The sequence below is a fragment of the Cyclopterus lumpus genome, chromosome 3 (assembly GCF_009769545.1).
Source record: "Cyclopterus lumpus isolate fCycLum1 chromosome 3, fCycLum1.pri, whole genome shotgun sequence".
Lineage (NCBI taxonomy): Eukaryota > Metazoa > Chordata > Actinopteri > Perciformes > Cyclopteridae > Cyclopterus > Cyclopterus lumpus.
Window position 1 is genome coordinate 12,953,016 of NC_046968.1, and position 16,216 is coordinate 12,969,231.

Sequence of the window (16,216 nt, forward strand, 5' to 3'; positions counted from 1 at the left end):
GGCACCTCATGTATGGCAGGTTCAAAGACGGTTTAAACAGGTAAACTCTCAGTGAACCTCTGTGTTCCTGGTTCATAAGCACAGAATTTGATTTTCAAATGTGATTTCATGGTTTAATAAATTATATATAAATGTGAAGTCAACTTTTTTTTCTTCATTAAACTAGTTTTACTTTTCATGCGGTCTCTTTCCTCTGTCCACTGTGTGCAAAGCACATAGTGTATTGTCTTTACTGTATGTATAAGCATTTACATGTATGTGCAGTACAGTGAGGTTTGAGTTCAGGGCTATTATTTTCCATCTGTCTCCTTTAAAACATCTTGACCTTCGGGCTGTGCAGAACTTGCAGGAGGCCTGGAGATGGTGCCCAGACCATCCAGACCGTCTATACACAAAATCCACAGATGAAAATCTATTAGGAACTGGAAAAATGTTTCCCATATGTGTCTACCTCCAGAATCTGGTGTTGATCTTGGGATACCTCTACTGATATGATCAGTTGAGAGAATTATCCTGCTTCATCAAATTCAGAGCACACCCATGCGGCACATAAATGTGGCACAGGGATGTGTGTTTGTGCGTGTGTGTGCATGCGTGCGTGTGCGGGTTGTGTGTGCGTGTGCATGTGTGTGTGTGTGTGGGTGTGTCTGTATGTGTGTAACAGCCTGCACTGTTGCTGTGTTAATTAATTAAAGCATTTAAGCTCAGAGGGTGAGAAAAACACCTACGCCTGTTGTGAAGCTTTTAGCTGCTGTTCAGGTTCAAAAATCTGAAAGTAACATTTCGGGGTGCATGCATGTTGATGTGAAAGGCAGCTTTTGCAGCTAATTATTTCTTTTTTCAAGTAAAATCTTTCACGTTACATTCAGCAGATGCAACATGTATTTTTACCGGCTCAATAGGAGAAACTTGGGGTTCATTATGTTGTGTACACTGACACAGGGTCAGGAGGTGCTGAGATGTAACCATCCACATGAGATATAAGCTGTTTTCCCAGTACAGACAACAATAAAGCTGTTTGTGTTTGATGTCTCTCATAAACAGCTACCAAGACTGTTTGAGGCAGAAAAAGCTGTTTCCATTATTCAAAATATTGTCTGTTAACGATAACCCACTGGCTTTTAAATGGGTAACGTTTGGTAACTTCTCTTGCCTATAGTTTGTGCCCCTACCTATAATTTAGTTCCCACGAGAAACCGTACCGGCTCTACTGAGCAGAAAGCTTTTCGGGAGGTCTTCACTTGGTTTTACGATCTCTGGAAACCACGACCACAAATATCTCCGAAGGTCTCCTTGGAAAATAATGACTCTTGAACGGGATGATGACAGCAACAAATGTGAAGCCAGTGTTTCAAAATGTGCCACTGTTTGTGTGTGTGTTTTCAAGGCCATGACAATTTATGTACTGTGGGTTGCTGTAAACTAAAATCAATTATGTTTTCATCATTTTCATTCATTAAAACAGTGACAGGAAGGAATGTGTTGGCTTTTTGATCCAGAATTTCTTTTTATTCTTTTCATTGTTTGCAGGGTACATGAATTGAGAAGATGCACTTGATACTTTCCACTGTGAAATAAGCCAAAGTGCTGCCAATACTACTGATGTATTACACAGTTTTAAGTTCCACTGTTTGGTGAGTAAAAACAAGCAGTAGACACATGTGATACTAATGTGTACCAGTATAAAGATACTTCAGAAAAGCTGCACTGGCACCTCACCCAACTGTAACCACTTCTGAGAGATAATGCTGTGCAAATAGGTTGCAGGCTGCAATCTAGAGGACACTGTATTCTGAATAAATTACACAAATGTCCAGCAATTTGTTGTCTCCCTACCTACCACACTGTCTTTGTAAATGGCCAGATGCTGAAGTGTTGGTTGATGCTGTCAGCTTTCTTTGGTTCCATTGGCTCTCCTTTCATTATGCAGTTTGTTGTTTCTTTTTCATTCTTTCATATACTTATAGAACTTTACATGCAGAGAAGAATACTGAAAGTCTACAAACAATGTTAAACTCAGTCTTTTGCAGTGTACCATGATAAGGTCTGAAAAGAGTTAAACGTCTATCTATTAAAGATTGGATTAACTTTCATAGACAGTCAACAGTGTCTGTTCAGAACGGGTTGATTGCTTGGCCTACGGTGTTGCTGCTTGCAGCTTTCTTAAGATTCGCTCATAGAAACAACTTTGCACTCGACACTGCACTTCCTTGGGTCCTCATTAATTTACCCACTATGACATATAATTGAATACCCTATAATAATACTGGAATATAAGCCTTAATGGGGGAAAAATGCGACAAAGACAGAGCTGTAACCTGCATGCCGTTGAGCGGTGTAATAGTTAATAGGGGTCCCTTCTCAACCTACTCCAAATAGATATGAAGATACTCATACAACACTGCAGTCTATAGCAATATATCTGTGTTCGCCAATCGGATGGACAGTTGTCTAGAAAATTGTAGGACAGACAGAGGCTCCTTCAATTTTAGTCAGATGAGGCAACTGTCTTCAATCTAAATATTTCAAAGGTCAATAAGTGAAGATCTCTTGCCTCATACAAACGTCACCCTTGTTTCTAAAATGTCAGTTCCCACCATGAAACAAAAAATGTAAAGTTGATGCAAAACCATAATATAACTGGTTTTGTTTCACACATATTTCAACTGATTAGTTTCAAAAGCCAATAGCTACTTACATCAGAAACCCTTATTGCTTTAAAATAGTCTCGTTATAAGCAACAAAACCCTCAATATCACACATATGAGTCATATTGTTGGACATTTAAGAGCACAATTTAGTCAAACTCACAATTTATTTGTTTTGCCAGTTACACCAAACCCAATTGATATTTTATAGCATATAGATTTTGTAGGAAATATACTTCTGACTATTATGGTTTAATCAATTTCCAACCACCTTTAGATCATGTAAATACAATTTGGAAGATACAAAGAGCTACACAGATATAAGTGTATATGCTTTACCTTTTTGAGACTCACCATGTGCAGTAACATGTAAGGAGAGTGGAATGCAGAGGAGGTTCTCTCTCGTGTTCCTGCAATTCTCATATTTTTTCTTTTATATGACCTCCATATGGCACAAATAAAAAGACACAACATCACTATTTATTGTGATAGCAGCCCAGGTTGTTTTACTCCCTAGGTAATTTCTTAGGTGTTCCTTTAATGTTTGAAAAGGCTATTTGTTTAATCCACACTTGGCATAAGTGTTTCCAGCCTTCTGGCATAGATGGTTCTCTGATGAATTGAATTGTAAAATGCAGAGAAATTACGTTTTGTTGAAAATGTAGTGTTTTACGTTTTCTAAGACAGGGAGTGTTGTACTTCTTCTTGTGTTGCTGTGCATATTTAGGTTTTTCCCTGGTTGTTTATGTGAGAGCAGAGAAAAGAGAACGACAGATGGTGAGGAAAAGCTCCTCAAACAGGAGTCCAGCAAAGGAAAACAGTCAAAACTTTCCCTCCACCAGAGAAAAGCCACATTCTGTGGAACAATGTCGCTGGGACAAAAGTTGGCTGTGATCTCCAAGCTTGACCTTTGACCCTGACAGTATTTTGATTAGAGAAGGCGGGATTTTGTGCACCCATAGTGTTTTATCTCTGAGACTCAGTCAGAGCTGGACAAGGGGTGTTGTGGCAGGGCAGGAGCAGAAACCGCCTGTGTTTATTTTGGTGGGCAGAGAGGAGTCTCGCAGCAAGGTGCTTGCTGTCATCGCTGTGACCTTCGAACTCGGGCCGCCGGACATCACCAAGACTCCAGTGAAGAGGGCCAGGGCACCATGTGGGATGCTCAGTGAAGAGGTCAAATGGCATGGCTGCTGCTGAATATGTGAACAGATGTCCAGAAATAACTTAGTGCAGTTCATAAGGTTTTGAGGAGCCAGCTAATTAAGAAAAAGTACCCTGCCTAGGTAAATGCTAAAGGTGAAGAGGAGAGAGTGATAGTATTATTCCCAAGCATAGGTGTAGACAATATACACCTATTTCTGTTATATCAGTTATTTGTTAAGTGGAATAGTTTTAATTTGAATAAAATCCAGGTAATGTCATATACTCGTGCTCTTTTATGATCACTGTTCTCTGTTCTTTGCACTATTGTCAAGTTGGTCTTGTCATCATTAACAAACGCATACACTGCCATGAGAATTTATAGAATGTTCTATATGCATCACTTTGCATTATAACATTCAAACTCACAGAAGCATTGCATTAAGATTGATTCATTTTACATGGCAGCTACATGAGCTTAAAGACGGTTTGATGCCAGTCAACAGACAACTGGGCAAAAGCAGTCATAAAGCATCACGGTGGAATAATCTCAACATGGGTGCATGAATGAACTCTGGAAACCTCATGAAAAACCACAGTTACTCTATTTCCTGAAATGTCCTGAAGAACAAATAACCAAAAGTACATATGGTCTATGTCCTTCAAAGGATTGAGACTTATCCCTCAATATAGTTAGAGTCATGGAACTTAAATGATCGATTCAGAAACGCTGTTAAGTGCCGCCTCAGGAAATCCTCATATGGCTGTATGTTTTATCTTTACCTTCTATCATGTTAAAGAGAAAGCAATGATAAGTAAGTTTTTTGTAACATGTTGTGATTAAATGTGCTATGCTCACTCCAGACACCAATGAGTTAGTAAGGGATCGTAAAACACACTTTATTCAAACTAAAAAACAAGCAGCGATGTATGCAGGCAATAGGTACGTAAATATTAGTCAATATTTTCTGCAGAAAATAGTCAGATTAGCTGGGGACAGACACAGACTCACACTCACTCACAAATGAGCGAACACCAGAGACGAGCACGACCAGAGAAAAATAAATAAATAAATACATCATAATTTAACTGTTTACATTTTCAGTAATGTAATTACTTAGAAACAGGGAAAATATCAAATTACAATCAAGGTTTTGACGTCAGTCTTGACGTCAGCTGAGAGCATCTGCTCGTAGCTGTGACGAGGATGGGTGATAAAGGAGTGCCGTGCTACAAAGACATTGAGCGGCTATACAGCATTGATAGCCAGCACTGAAACCCAAGTGACCCTTTTGTGAAGGTCAGCGTCCAGAGAAAACAGAGAGCTCACTCACTGGTCTAATACCCTGGAATGTCCTGGAAGCTGCAGTGAAAAAAACGGTCCTTTCAAACAGGATCTTAATCAGAGTCATGTTCTTTTTAATTTGAGAGGATATTGGTGCTGATGTAGATGCCCCTTTATTCAGTTATTTATTCACTTAAGGAAATTTAAGGAATTACACAAGAATGAATGGTTACTATTTCTGTGTCCATAAGTCCGTCCTGAGGCCTTTCCTCAAGTTCATTTATTCCTATAAGAAAGATGTGGAGGAGCTTGGGGCTGAAAAAAAACAGATATTTTATCGATAGATCACAGCCTGTACATCTTAATTTCCTCTGCACCATATCGCTGTATTTGCAGTTATCGTATATAGTATATTGTTGTCTACAGCATCTTGGCAAAAGGGATTTGAACATGTGATGGTGTACATGCTCTGCAGTCCCGACAAAAGATGAACAGACTATTGCATTAGATTGTATTATACATCCATTTAATTAAAACATCTACTTTATTAATCCAACAATCTACCACTTTGTATGAAACCTTTGCTAAATATTTTCATTAGTTTTTAATTATGTGCTCCATTCAAAATTGATTTAAAAAAACTACTTTAAATTGTGTTAAAGAACTGAGATTAACGTGCTGCTTCTGTGACTATGAATCAGTAGTAGAGAAACATTTCAAAGTGAAAGTACAAGTTTTTAAGAAGACTATAGTTTATTGACAAGCATTTCTTATTTGGAACTCAATTTAATTGCAGTGTGTATCTCACAAGTTTCCTGTGAGGGATATTTACTTTACTATGATATTTACTTCATTGTTTTGAAAATATATCTCATAAATCAGTAACACATTTCAGATCAGATGCCATTTCAGGGAAACAAACATACTTTAAATAACACTGTAATAATGAGATGAAAATACTATAATTTTCAACAGCATCAACTTCAATAGTGTCTATTTTGTTGAAGTTGCTATCATTAATACTATTATTATGAGTAGTAGAAGTACTAGTAGCAGTGCAGGCTATGATTTCCGTAAGCCATTCAAATGGTTTCTGTGGTCCAGCCAACCTCTATGGAGATGTGTAGGTTCTGTGAGCTGCCATGCTGGCAACAAAGCCCTGTTCATCCTGCTGCAGGGTGACCAAGTGATTCCAATTAAAGCTGCATGTGTTGCTTACTGATTCTGGGGTCGTGCAAGTCAAACACGAAGGAGTCTGATCGTACAAGTAGAGAGCAGAACCTTGGATCACTCTGGCCGGAGTCTGTTCACATAAACACTGAGATCCACTGTCCTACTTTTTCAACCAGGTCTGTCTGCCACCTGAGACCTTTCAGCTTTTACAGTATGTTTGTATTTATTGTTTCATAATTGATTTCCAAAAAAAACCACACATTCACAAGCAACTCCCAATACATACAGGCATACATTCAGAAATACAGAAAATAAGGAGGTGAGGAGGAAAAAGCAAAACAAATCAATTTGTTATATGACTGCCGCTGACTGAAAGAGAGAAGAGACCAGTCTGAGAGGGCAGAGGAAGGAAAAGATAAATGAGGGAGTCTGAAGTGCTTGCGGAGAAATAAAAACATACACAGCACTCAGCAGTTTTATCTTTAAGCTGAACTTGTTAATAGTTCATCCAAACATGTGTACCATAATCCATAAATATATCACTATCCACAGACATGTATTGTCATATCCACAAAAATACAATACTTTCAATAAACTTGGGCTGTATAACACTGACAATGAAGTTAAGACTTTTGTAACTTTTTAATGGGTAACTTGTTATCACTGTTAGGGATGACTAACATAATAATGAGGTTGTGAGAGGGTTGTGCTTTTATAACAATGACATAAAGAAGAATGTGTAGAAGCAGCATATGGTGACCTGCATTAGTTCATCACCAAAACAAAATTGCCACTAAAGTAAAAATGGCACAATGGATCAGTAGTTTGCTCAGAAAATGTCCAAAGATTCGACTTTATAATATTGGTATTGTATATTTTTTTATTTTTGTTACAACTTTTTCTCTATTACGTTTCAATGTAACAGTCAATTTACAAACAGAAAGATGACACCATTGATTGTTCAACCTAAGTTAAAGTTCAACCGAAATATTTTGTCAGCCTAAGTGAGACCTTTGGATATGAAACAAAATGACAGATGTACTGAATGAAAAAAAAGATTTGCATGTGAGAATAAAAATGATGAAAGGCAGACTGGATAAGTTGATTGTGTAGAATGAAAGGAGTGTGTTTGGTTGGACTTCAGCCTGCAGAGCAGCAAAGAGCGGACTGTTGGCCGAGTGTCGACATCAGCTCGTGACTTACTGACTGTCAGAGTCAGGGACGGTGACCATGTAGAAGGAGGGCTCACTGAACAAATGTCCTTTTCATTTCATGCTTTGCATCCATTCACCGGGCTCCTCTGCTGCTGATTCAATTGCAGCTAATCACCTCAATTGAAATCACATGTATGAAGTAAATAAAACTATTCAAAGGATTGTATACAGAAATAACCTCTTTTTTTTGGACGTCTGACAAAGAAATGGATTCTGGTCCGTCTGACTCTGGATATTGTAAAACATGTCTAGTACATTTTGTGTTTTCTCATAGTTATATATATTAGTCTTAAAAAGAGTTTTCCTCAACTTCAGGACACTACATCTTTGCTTAAGGGAGAAAGTGAAGGGAGTAAATAAGGTGTGGCATGTTGACTCAAGACAGATTTTCCCAGGAGCCCAAAATGGACAGCTATTAAAGTTTAATTGCTCTCCTTGCCTATTGGAAGAGCTGTGAGAGCACCAGGGGAGTACTTTTGACAGCTACTGTGGGTAAAGTGTTCAGTGCTCGACTTACACCTGTCGCTAAAAGGTTAGTCAAGAGAAGCACAGATTTATGTCCATACTGTGTCTCACAATCCAGAAGAAAACAACACTTAACATTTCCAATTGCCGGGCCAATTTCCCCCTCATTTTAGAAAAAAAAGGACATAAAAAAACAGAGTATCTGAGCTTTGTTTCTCGATTATTTGCATAATGCACTTTGATGGGTGGATACTCATCTCAATCCCTGGCTCTTTTGTATCTGCAGATTACAAAAGGCCTGTTTCCAGCGCCGTGCAGGCTACCAAGAGGAGACTATCAAAGGGAAGGAATGGGCTTTCAAGTCAGGACCCTTCGATTGTGTTACAGATTGGTTCCAGGTGAGGCAGCTTTGGGAAGTTCAGCCGGAGGAAAATTGCCCCTCCGTGCAGTGCTTTGAGAGGCAGGGAGGCTTCACGGTTGGCATGGTGCTCCGGAATTCCAATACTACTCACGTTTGGTGGGATTTCTGAGGGATGAACGCCGGGCCTCAAAAATCTTGTTGTGGTTGATTGCAGTTACATTAAAAGCTCAGCTCGGACAAGAAAGGGGTATACAGAGTGTCTGGCTGTTTCAAAAAAAACATTCAAAATAGCTGGATAGCACCACAATCTGCAGTAAAAAATTACCAACATTATGTTGAAAACATCATGAACTAAATCCTGGATTTATTTTTCAAAACAGACATTTTCCATTTCCACTCTGGTGTTAACAGGATTTCTAAAATGAGCAACTCATGTTCTTCTTTTTCACACATGATATTGGAGCATGAAACTCTCTCAAGGACTCCCGGCAGAGATGTAACACACACATTTCAGCAAACCAAACTTAACCATCATTCTTTTTACCTCCAACACTGCAGTGGTTTATTGTCTTGCTAACTCCCTGAGGGAAAACTAGCTTTTGATCATGAGGATATGTATATGTGTTCATATTTGACTGGCTGTCTCCTTTACTAAACTCATTTAATAGGGATGCAACACACTTCAGTGGAGCCTCATTTTTGGAGACATTTTTGAGGTTGGATAGATTTCCAGAGGATTTTGAACGACAAAAATAATTTGACAACTTATTCAGTTCTTTGGTGATTTAGATACAGTATTAAAGCCTCTCATCACATGTGCCAATTGATGTTACCTTGACAACTTCACAGATGCCATTTGCCTTGTAACCGATATCGTGCCATCATCATCTTTATCTTCTTTTGATATGCTAGTACCCACCCCACCCAGTCTCAAAGCCAACATCTGTACAGTTAAACACATCTTAAACAAGTCCACAGGGAGACTCTAAACAGACCCTAAAGTGTTTTGCACGTAAACAGAGAGCCATTCTGTGTGTCTGCTGCACATACTGTGTCAGATCTGATCTGAACCAGGCTATGTGTGGGAAGGACAATTAGGCAGAGACAGAGCTGAGCCATGCACGGGCGTGCCAAGCCATGGCATTATGCATCGCTCACCTGTCTGGCCAAATAAACCGAGACAGGGAAACATCTGCTCATGTTTTCAAACTTGGCAAAAATGTCTGTCTCATTTTGTTCTTTGGAGGTTTTGAAGCTGTGCGGCAAAAACACATGTCTATTTTAGCTTTCTGTTGCAACATTGTATCTCTAACATACATACAACTAACGTCTGCAGGCATTAGCCACAAAGATAAAGGTCAAAATATCATTGCTGCCTGTTTATTTTTGATTCGATATCACAATCATTGCATTTATCGTATTCTGACTGATTTTTGTTATTGTTTATTTCCAGCGTCATGTGCGTGCTAGTGACTTGTGCTCTTGGGAAGGTGGATTGTTTCCACCTTCACTGAGCAGTGCAGATCTCCACAGATATTACATCACTCCACCTTGCAACAAGGCCACACAGAGCAAATAAGCTGTTATTCCACTGTTGTTTGTAAGGATTGTGAAGAGATTGGTCCTGTAATGAAAAGAAAATAGAAGTGATGTTCCCATGATGGATATGATAAACTAAATTGAGAGAGGCCTCTCTGTCGGCTGGGAGTTCACACCTCTCGTCCCCTCACTCCCCCTCACATTCACTCTTCGTCCTTTAACCTCATTGACTCACCCTTTCCAAAGAACCTGATCTGGCCTCGAGGCCCATGCGCTCATGTCCTGTCCAGGATTTGTTGATTTCTCTAATCACTGTTCCAGCTCTGCTTGTCTTTGTTTGTTTAGTCAAACAAGCAGCAAACACGAGCACATAAGATGGTCCTGTGGAACAAAGAGAAGAGAACTGCTTGAGGACACTGAACTCTTGATTGCATATATAAGGTCACTGTAATTACTTTGAATGCTTTTGTCCTGAAGTACACTGTAGCAAAAATATGTCAAGCGTAATTACGAGATTTCTTTCTCTTTTTTTGTCAAACATGCATGCACAAACTAAAACTACATATTTAAAATGAACTCTTGCTTGTTTAGCCTTGTCAACATGGGATTGAGCTGTGTTTCTTGTCAATTTAAACAGGTTGTCCATAAGTGGACACACTGTCTTGCCTAATTGAGAGTGTGGTTAAATGTATCTGTGTGTTTTTTGTCTGTGTAAGATCTGTGAGGAGATGCAGAGAGTAGGAGAATTCTGCTAAGAATGAAAACCATGAGAAGGAGGAGGAGGAAGTGCTGTATTTAGGCTGTTCATGGTCTCTTCTCTTCACTGACGGGGGGAAACAAGCCCTGCTGGCAATCTGCATGGCTCGGCCTTATTTCCCTGACAAGAGTGTCTGCATGCTCTGAAGCCCTCTCTTGTGTTTAAAATAATAACCACATCTCTGTTCCAAACCTGAGGAACCCAAACGTGTACCTCCTGACCCCAAACATGTTGTGTTGATATGATGGCTATGATGAAGGTTTTGCAAAGAGAAGAGTTATATTTTGAGTCTGGGGCTGCACGGTTACCTCACAGCAAGAGGGTCCTGGGTGCGATCCCCGATCCCGGGCGGTCCTTCTGTGTGGAGGTTGCACGTTCTCCCGTAGCAGTGTGGTTCCCCCCCGGGTTCTCTGGCTTCATCCCATAGTCCAAAGACATGCAGCTGAGGGTAGTGGAACGCAACCACTAAGGTGCCAATGTGACCTTAGTGGTTGTCTGTCTGAGCCCTGTGATAAACTGGCGACCTGTCCAGGGTGAACCCCGCCTTCGCCCAATGTCAGATCAGCTCCAGCTCCCCCGCGACCCTAAATAGGATAAGCGGTTTGGATAATGGAATGGGAATGGAATATTTTGAGTCAAACTAGCAGAGAGATAGCACGAGTCACACTTCATTTCTAGAGAAGGAGACTAAAATCAAGCAAGTACTGTATTACTGAATAAGAAAGCAGCAGTGATTTTAAGGACACAGGGGCATGGGACATCAAAGGCCTCAGCCTGAGCACAAAGCATCACGGCCTCCTCTTCATCATGCAGACACGGAGCAACAGGAGGGATTAGCCACAGCTTGACATGAGTCAAAGCAAGCCAAGCCAAATGGATACACACTGTTTGCACATATGGAGGCTACTACTGCACTATGTGCTGATTAGTCTTGTTAGTGACACAGTCAACACATTTCTAGCCAGCAGCTTTCAACATCCCAGTATCATGGGACAGGTGGACTGCATAAAATAAAGATGATGTTATTTTCACTCACCAGGCCGAGTGGAGTTTTAGTCCTTTGCTCAATGAAAACAAGTTTGGAAAGTCTGGCTTGCTTTAGTCTTCAGAAGCCCATTTTTACGTTAGTTCAACGTAATGCAAATTTGACACAGTCACTGTTCACACATGTAGATACATAACTGCGGAAGTATTTGTATTTATAGATGAAAATATACATTTCATTTATCTAACTCACCAAAAGAAGATCCAAAAAGACGTGGTATTTTATTTTTCCTTCAGAAACAATTTCAACAGATTTGGCTTTGCCCATTTATATTTTGTATTAATTAACAATCCTATATTCCTTCAAAAAGAGAAGACAAAATATTTGAGAAAAACAGTTATTTCAAATACAAACTGTATCAGCACCAAACATATTTTCACATGAAATACCATTCAGTACTAAAAATAATTCATAATTACAAAAATGTTTCATCACATCGCACAATATATTTGCACATTAAGGTTGTTTTTCACTCTTGACTCATAGCCGCGCTGTACACATTTGAACTATAAAATGAAGTTCAGTGATTATATAGTGGGAAAATTGTGTGGTTTGAAATGTTTCCATGAGATCATTGAATAACGTGTGCTTTTATTTCTTAACATGCAATTTTACCACGACACATAAGACGTGTGTAAACACACATACTATACACAGAGGAAGTATAGTATGTATACTGTTATACCCACACGGAAAACACACATGTCCTCCTGTTCACACAGACATATGACACAAACTGAAACCTGTTGTGAGCGACTAAACTCGCTACTAAACTCGGTCCTGTGGTGGACTCTTGGTGCTTCTGGTACTCTCCCTAAATGTACTCTTTGCGTGCCACTGTGTGTGTGTGTGTGTGTGTGTGTGTGTGTGTGTGTGTGTGTGCGTGCCTGTGTGGTGGAGTATAAAGGTGCTGGTTGCTCTGTTTAAATCCACATACTGTGACAGATGCCTGGTGCACAATGTAAAACGCCTGCCTTTCCTTAAAAGCTCTTCAGGTTCAATCCAGAGTCTGACCCCAGATCATCCGCAGAGCACCTGCCACGTCGGCCCTTCATCACCGTCACAACGCCCACTCTATCACTCATACACCAGCTCCAGACATGACAGACTTGTAGCAGGACAGAATTGCACACAGCAGTCCAATAGCACCGCGACAGCGAGAGATGGGTGGGAATGACAAACGCACAGCTTCATGTTAAACCGTCATTTGAAATAGCAATCAGAGCTGATCTAATTAAGCCGGTCTGTATAATTGAGGTCTTTAGGGAAACGCTGACAGGATCCAGATACTCTCTCTTTCTGTGCAAACGTCTCACCAGAAGCTCAGGGAATTCTGGGATACAGGGGAGTCACGACACTGACTTTTGTTGAGGATGTAAACCAGACGTCAACTGCCTGTGTGTCCTGATGTGGCATGAATGCTTCTAGGAAACAAGCATGCATACATGAGAGCTCTGTGCACACCCTTCTAAAACAGTCATGCATTTGTCATTGTCCAGGTCTACGCTTGTTTGTTGAAGCTCATACTTGGCATATGGTAAATGTGTATTACGTTTCTCATTTAGGCACTGTGTTTCCAGGCCAGTCATGTGGGCTTCTCTGTACAGGTCCACCTGGTCCGTCATTTATACACAGAGATTTAAGCTGTTGCCATTCACTTTTTTTTTATAATTATGCTTCTATTTCAGAAAGGGATGAATGAAGATCAGATAGACTGACTTTCTACTATAGCAACGCTATAATTTGAGCTAATATTTGAAGAGATCAGACATTTTTGTGGCCATTCACACAGTTGGTGGTGATACCATCTTTACAGTCAGGCTATATCCAAGTATGTTTCTAATTTGCCGTGCTTGGATGAAACATGCTGTATTATTATCTCCTCATCACTTTTGTTTAGTTTTTTCAGTGGGGATAGATTTCAGCAAGGTAAAAGTGCAAGTCCAAGAGAATTCCGTAATTTTCAAATGCACAGACCGAACGTGGAGGTTATTTGGCAGCGGCTTTAGGTTTCGATTTTCAGCCAAATTGATTTGAATCTCAACTCAGAATAAACATGACACATTCCCTCCGCTATACAGCAAAAAGGATTGTGTTTTAACAAAAAACACAGAAGGTTTCAAAGCCATGCACAGCCATGAATTTCAGCTCAACTCATCTGCTGTTGTCTCTCGTGTGGATCTACTGAAACTGAGCGTCTATTTTGACATTAATCTGATCTGCTATAAATTATACTACTTTCATTTGTTATTATTTACCACATTATCTTTCCAATTGTGATTGTGATTGTGATTGTTTTGATTTTTGCTATTCCCTCATCTTCTATTAACATTAACAAGGTTGCACTTGAATATTCCTCCTAAATATTTGTCGACAAAACTTTGAGTGTGGCCTGCATAATTCAATTTTTACCACTTGTATTTAATTTAAAGCAATAATTTATATAATGATGAAAAGTTCTGAAATGTTTATTATATAACTGCAACCAGAGAGTTGCCCTAACCACGCCATGACTGACAGATGTTATTCCAAATCTAGTTTCAGAGGTGGTTGAAAGTCTATGAACCTCTGTTGGCATTTCATCCCCTAGCCAGTTTTCCAAGAGTTCCCATAATGCCCTCTGGGCTGGTCTCTGTAGGACAGGAGTGCCAGATCTGATCCGGTTTCAGGCTGTCAGATACCATCAGTTTGTGTGTTGGCTTTCTGTTACAGAGCAGACCAGGTTAGTGATGACCCAGTACTCAGGTTTGGAGCCAACACTAGTCATGCAATGCAGAACAGGAAGTCAAAGGCCAGAGTTTACCTTTCCTCCACCTTCTTAATAACATCATTCCTCACAGTGATAGTTGAACAACAATAAAACAAAATATGCCTGAACTTCTCTCTGTGCGTGGAGGATGATTCAATATGATGATATGGGAAAGCAATTGTGAGTTTATTCACAGCTCATAAAGCATGCTTTTGAGGCCTGACGTCTTTTGAGAGGAGTTTTTATTTGAGATGTTAAGCCGATATCTAGTAATATAATTACATTTAATTTAATGATTTTAGGCAAACTGTTCTTGAAATAATTTATAGGGAAAGCAGATGTTCTGCATTAAAGCTTGATATTATCATTATTTAAGTAGGTGTCGCATAAATCAAAACATAAGGACTTTAATGACTTAAATTCACGGACTCCTGTCTTTCTGAAGCAGATCAGGAAATTGTGAAGAAAAGCAAACCATGCAAACGAGGTTTACATTTTAAATTAATCTTTTTTAATATCATGTCCCAACTCTAAAGTAAAACATACAATACAATATACTTAATGTTTGTTATGCATGTATAATATATATTCTTTCTTCATTATATGAATATTTTTCTCTTTTAGATTGTCACAATATGTGACAGCAGTTGTGGACAACAAACAATGACCTACTGTGTACACACCCATGTATACTGCGTGTGTGGGGGTCTTCAGTTACATTTGCTTTTAATAAAATGGAATCAGATTTGGATGATTCTTGGAACTCATGAAGTCAATAGAAGATACTTGAATAAAAGTATTAATAGTCCTGGTTATGAGAGGTAAACATTTCCGCCGTCCTACATCTTTTTCTGTCTAATGTGAGTGTCAAAAGGCTCAACATGAGATTCTCTCAACATTTAAAATTATAAATATATTATACATAGAAAAAATGACAAAGAGTACATGTACAAAATGGAGGAGCCATCCAGAATCAGGCCCACTACCAGCCATGGATGGAAGTGCACCTTGATGTATGTTTGTGGTCATTACCAGCAGGAACTTTACAACTTTTTCAATCTACTCACAAAACAAACCAAAAATGGGTTCCCCATTCATACAAAGCGCAATGCCCTTAAATTTTTAAAAAATTGATAATGTGAATGCATAGCATTTTCACAGAAACCCTGTGGCATAAGACATTATAAGTCATTATAATCACCAAATGCATCACTGTTATGGTCTGCATTAGAGTAATTTTGGGTTTAAAATGTGCTGGACTGGAGCTGCTAATCATCATAGTGTCTCCCAGAGGTCTGCATTGTAAACAAATCCACCCTTGAACCACAATCCAAAATCAAACCTCAATCGCATGAATCACAAGTTGCAAGATGCTGAATAAAGTTCTCTGGCCGTAATAATGATAATGATGGTACTTAAGTGGAGATGCTTATAATCTATCTGTAACACATGTGTCCCATGAATTATTAATGCTGTCCAACTAAAGAGAGGCTATGAGTGGAAAAAGCTTCTCAATCCCCCCAAAAAGTCTGGAAGCACCCACGGTCCCAATTCTACCTGTTTCTGGTGACTTATAAAATAAAAACATGTTTGGATAATGGCATGGTTAAGATAGATATGATTGTGAGAGAGGGCCGTAGAGATAAACATGTAAAGATAGTTTGAAATGGTGGGTGGAAACAGAGAAAGGGGAATCCAGAGGAGTTGCAGATGAAGTCTTGTACTTGCCTTGCACTACAAGTGATCTCGGGCGAAGTGTTTGTGGGGCTCTTGTGGTTTTTCAGCCAATAAATCTTCTGCACATATTCAATCCAGTCTGATGTGCTGCAAGAGAGGAGCA